Source organism: Odontesthes bonariensis, chromosome 21, assembly GCF_027942865.1.
Source record: "Odontesthes bonariensis isolate fOdoBon6 chromosome 21, fOdoBon6.hap1, whole genome shotgun sequence".
NCBI lineage: Eukaryota > Metazoa > Chordata > Actinopteri > Atheriniformes > Atherinopsidae > Odontesthes > Odontesthes bonariensis.
Window position 1 is genome coordinate 17,664 of NC_134526.1, and position 5,834 is coordinate 23,497.

The following is a 5,834-nucleotide window of genomic DNA, read 5'->3' on the forward strand; positions in this document are numbered from 1 at the left end:
AATTTTTTTTCCACACAACTGGTTTCAGAACACTTTATTTTATATACATAAGTTAAAAACACATTTTATTACATTAAACTCATTGACCTAATACAGTTGCTAAAAAAACCCCACTAACAGCATTTCATTTCAGAGCAGGAACGCCCCTTTCTCGGCTGCACTATAAAAGGAGCAGCAGGAAGGGGAGAGTTCATTCAGCTCTTGTGCCTGGCCTGATGAAGACTCAAACAGGAGTCGAAACGTTGCACGAACAGGCACATATTTTGACCATATAAATTTATTTTTCGAGTTTTGTCCACCATTTCTTTTCCGAAAAATTAAAAATACAAAAAAAAGTTTAAAATTTGAAAAATACCAAAAAAATCTTTAAAAACAAAAAACACAAAAAAATCCGCATTGATAGTTTCCTAAGTTAGGAAACCCTCCTTTTGTTCTTTTTTTAAAAAAAAAAAAAAAAATTTTTTTCCCATTTATATCATTTTAAGCACTGTTTCGCTTTTAAGAAACCCTCCTTTAGTTGTTTGCGGAAAACTTTATTTTCTTTTCCTTTCTTTTCTTTTCGCATTTGTTATTTGAACATGTCCAACCAATGGACAGTGGTACGCCATGGCAGGGGCCGCCAGAGACGCCACCGCCAGCCTACCAACAGCCGGGATTATGAGGGTTCTTGGGGTGTGAAGGACCGTGCTCCCCCCTCCTCCTACGGGAGGAGGCCTCAAGTTCCCCAACCTAACCCTAACCCTAACCCTAACCCTAACCCTAACCCTAACCCTAACCCAACCCTAACCCTAACCCTAACCCTAACCCTAACCCCTAACCCCTAACCCTAACCCTAACCCTAACCCTAACCCTAACCCATTTTTGAGAAAATCGCGTTCCATTCATTTCAATGCGGAAACGGTTTTTGCCGATTATCTCGGGAACGAAAGGTCATAGAGACTCGGAGATGACTTCCGTCAGACATAATTCGACCCTTGTGAACACGCTCGACTTGTCCCCGTGTCTCTACGACCTTCCGTTCCGGAGATATAAGCAAAACAAAGTTGTTTCCGGTCGTAGCTCCGCCCCCGTGGCTCCACCCCCCATGGTTCAAAGGTCAGTGGATAGCCCCTGTCCTGCTGAATCCGAGGATGTGTGTATCTTGTCTATGCCACCTTCCTATCAGGACTTATTGCCTCTTGAGCTTATGCCGGGGTTCGGCATAAGGGGTTTTTGCCCCTTATCCTAACCCTAACCCTAACCCTAACCCAACCCTAACCCTAACCCTAACCCTAACCCTAACCCTAACCCTAACCCCTAACCCTAACCCTAACCCTAACCCTAACCCTAACCCTAACCCATTTTTGAGAAAATCGCGTTCCATTCATTTCAATGCGGAAACGGTTTTTGCCGATTATCTCGGGAACGAAAGGTCATAGAGACTCGGAGATGACTTCCGTCAGACATAATTCGACCCTTGTGAACACGCTCGACTTGTCCCCGTGTCTCTACGACCTTCCGTTCCGGAGATATAAGCAAAACAAAGTTGTTTCCGGTCGTAGCTCCGCCCCCGTGGCTCCACCCCCCATGGTTCAAAGGTCAGTGGATAGCCCCTGTCCTGCTGAATCCGAGGATGTGTGTATCTTGTCTATGCCACCTTCCTATCAGGACTTATTGCCTCTTGAGCTTATGCCGGGGTTCGGCATAAGGGGTTTTTGCCCCTTATCCTAACCCTAAACCTAACCCTAACCCTAACCCCAACCTAGGCCCTAACCCTAACCTAACCCTAACCCTAAACCTAACCCCAGGCCCTAACCCTAACCTAGGCCCTAACCCTAACCTAAACCTAACCCTAACCCCAGGCCCTAACCCTAACCCTAACCTAGGCCCTAACCCTAACATAACCTTAACCCTAACAACAATAAACAAATACTTACCTCCATGTTCCTAAAATAGAAAAATACCTACCTCCATCAACAAAAATAAGTAAAAATAAATACCTACTTACCTCCAAATTTATTATTCACCTGATACCTAGAAATCCCTACTCACCTTTAACCCGAAAAAAAATTTTTTACTTACCTTTATCCCTGAAAAAAAGAAAAAAAATTTTTTTACTTACCTTTATCCCTGAAAAAAATAGAAAAAAATTTTGTACTTACCTTTATGCCTGAAAAAAGGGAAAAAAAAGAAAAAAATAATACAAAAAAATAAAAAAAACCACACTTACCTATCATACAGTGAATTACAAAACAAAAACAACATTAAAAAAATTTTTTTTCCACACAACTGGTTTCAGAACACTTTATTTTATATACATAAGTTAAAAACACATTTTATTACATTAAACTCATTGACCTAATACAGTTGCTAAAAAAACCCCACTAACAGCATTTCATTTCAGAGCAGGAACGCCCCTTTCTCGGCTGCACTATAAAAGGAGCAGCAGGAAGGGGAGAGTTCATTCAGCTCTTGTGCCTGGCCTGATGAAGACTCAAACAGGAGTCGAAACGTTGCACGAACAGGCACATATTTTGACCATATAAATTTATTTTTCGAGTTTTGTCCACCATTTCTTTTCCGAAAAATTAAAAATACAAAAAAAAGTTTAAAATTTGAAAAATACCAAAAAAATCTTTAAAAACAAAAAACACAAAAAAATCCGCATTGATAGTTTCCTAAGTTAGGAAACCCTCCTTTTGTTCTTTTTTTAAAAAAAAAAAAAAAAATTTTTTTCCCATTTATATCATTTTAAGCACTGTTTCGCTTTTAAGAAACCCTCCTTTAGTTGTTTGCGGAAAACTTTATTTTCTTTTCCTTTCTTTTCTTTTCGCATTTGTTATTTGAACATGTCCAACCAATGGACAGTGGTACGCCATGGCAGGGGCCGCCAGAGACGCCACCGCCAGCCTACCAACAGCCGGGATTATGAGGGTTCTTGGGGTGTGAAGGACCGTGCTCCCCCCTCCTCCTACGGGAGGAGGCCTCAAGTTCCCCAACCTAACCCTAACCCTAACCCTAACCCTAACCCTAACCCTAACCCTAACCCAACCCTAACCCTAACCCTAACCCTAACCCCTAACCCCTAACCCTAACCCTAACCCTAACCCTAACCCTAACCCTAACCCATTTTTGAGAAAATCGCGTTCCATTCATTTCAATGCGGAAACGGTTTTTGCCGATTATCTCGGGAACGAAAGGTCATAGAGACTCGGAGATGACTTCCGTCAGACATAATTCGACCCTTGTGAACACGCTCGACTTGTCCCCGTGTCTCTACGACCTTCCGTTCCGGAGATATAAGCAAAACAAAGTTGTTTCCGGTCGTAGCTCCGCCCCCGTGGCTCCACCCCCCATGGTTCAAAGGTCAGTGGATAGCCCCTGTCCTGCTGAATCCGAGGATGTGTGTATCTTGTCTATGCCACCTTCCTATCAGGACTTATTGCCTCTTGAGCTTATGCCGGGGTTCGGCATAAGGGGTTTTTGCCCCTTATCCTAACCCCCTAACCCTAACCCTAACCCTAACCCTAACCCTAACCCTAACCCTAACCCTTAACCTAAACCTAACCCCTACCTAGGCCCTAACCCTAACCCTAACCTTAGGCCCTAATCCTAACCCTAACCTAGGCCCTAACCCTAACCTAACCCTAACCCTAACCTTAGGCCCTAACCCTAACCTAACCCTAACCCTAACCTTAGGCCCTAACCCTAACCTAGGCCCTAACCCTAACCTAACCCTAACCCTAACCTTAGGCCCTAACCCTAACCTAGGCCCTAACCCTAACCTAACCCTAAACCTAACCCTAACCCCAACCCCAACCCTAACCCTAACCCTAACCCCAGACCCTAACCCTAACCTAACCCTAACCCTAACCTAAACCTAACCCTAACCCCAGGCCCTAACCCTAACCCTAACCTAGGCCCTAACCCTAACCCTAACATAACCTCAACCCTAACAACAATAAACAAATACTTACCTCCATGTTCCTAAAAAAGAAAAAATACTTACCTCCATCAACAAAAATAATTAAAAATAAATACCTACTTACCTCCAAATTTATTATTCACCTGATACCTAGAAATCCCTACTCACCTTTAACCCGAAAAAAAATTTTTTTACTTACCTTTATCCCTGAAAAAAGAAAACAAAATTTTTTTACTTACCTTTATCCCTGAAAAAAATATTTGTACTTACCTTTATGCCTGAAAAAAGAGAAAAAAAGAAAAAAAGAAAAAAATAATACAAAAAAGATAAAAAAAACCACACTTACCTATCACACAGTGAATTACAAAACAAAAACAACATTAAAAATAATTTTTTCCACACAACTGGTTTCAGAACACTTTATTATATATACATAAGTTAAAAACACATTTTATCACATTACACTCATTGACCTAATACAGTTGAAAAAAAACCCCACTAACAGCATTTCATTTCAGAGCAGAAACGCCCCTTTCTCGGCTGCACTATAAAAGGAGCAGCAGGAAGGGGAGAGTTCATTCAGCTCTTGTGCCTGGCCTGATGAAGACTCAAACAGGAGTCGAAACGTTGCACGAACAGGCACATATTTTGACCACATAAATTTATTTTTCGAGTTTTGTCCACCATTTCTTTTCCGAAAAATAAAAAATACAAAAAAAGTTTAAAAATTTGAAAAATACCAAAAAAATCTTTAAAAACAAAAAACACAAAAAAATCCGCATTGATAGTTTCCTAAGTTAGGAAACCCTCCTTTTGTTCTTTTTTAAAAAAATTTTTTTTCTCCCATTAATATCATTTTAAGCACTGTTTCGCTTTTAAGAAACCCTCCTTTAGTTGTTTGCGGAAAACTTTATTTTCTTTTCCTTTCTTTTCTTTCCGCATTTGTTTTTTGAACATGTCCAACCAATGGACAGTGGTACGCCATGGCAGGGGCCGCCAGAGACGCCACCGCCAGCCTACCAACAGCCGGGATTATGGGGGTTCTTGGGGTGTGAAGGACCGTGCTCCCCCCTCCTCCTACGGGAGGAGGCCTCAAGTTCCCCAACCTAACCCTAACCCTAACCCTAACCCTACCCTAACCCTAACCCTAACCCTAACCCTAACCCTAACCCTAACCCTAACCCTAACCCTAACCCTAACCCTAACCCTACCTAACCCTAACCCTAACCCTAACCCCTAACCCTAACCCTAACCCTAACCCTAACCCTGGTCATTTTCCTAACCCTAACCATTAGTGGATACACGCCTAACCCTAACCTAACCTAACCCTAACATGCCCTAACCCTAACCATGCCCTAACCCCAACCAATACCTAACCCTAACCAGGCTCAACCCTAACCTTAGTGAGGCCTTACCTGGTCATTTTCCTAACCCTAACCATTAGTGGATTAATACCTAACCCTAACCATTCCTAACCCTAACCATGCCCTAACCCTAACCATGCCTAACCCCAACCAATACCTAACCCTAACCATGTTTAACCCTAACCTTAGTGAGGCCTTACCTGGTCATTCTCCTAACCCTAACCATTAGTGGTTATACGCCTAACCCTAACCAATACCTAACCCTAACCATGCCTAACCCTAACCATATCTAACCCTAACCCATACTTACCTTAACCTTACTTACCTTAATTATGGTCCAACCCTAAGATTTGGCAGAAATGGAACAAATTGAAAAATGGCAAATTAAATCACAGTTTATTAAAAACAATATTTTTTCAATAAATTTTAATTGTAAAAATTAAACAAATTATTCGTTTATTTGGGATTGGGTTTCATTAAAATGTATAAAAATCAATAAAAAATAGCTTAAACACCATTAAAAACCTGAAACAGAAACCAGACAAAAACTCAACACGAATATGAGC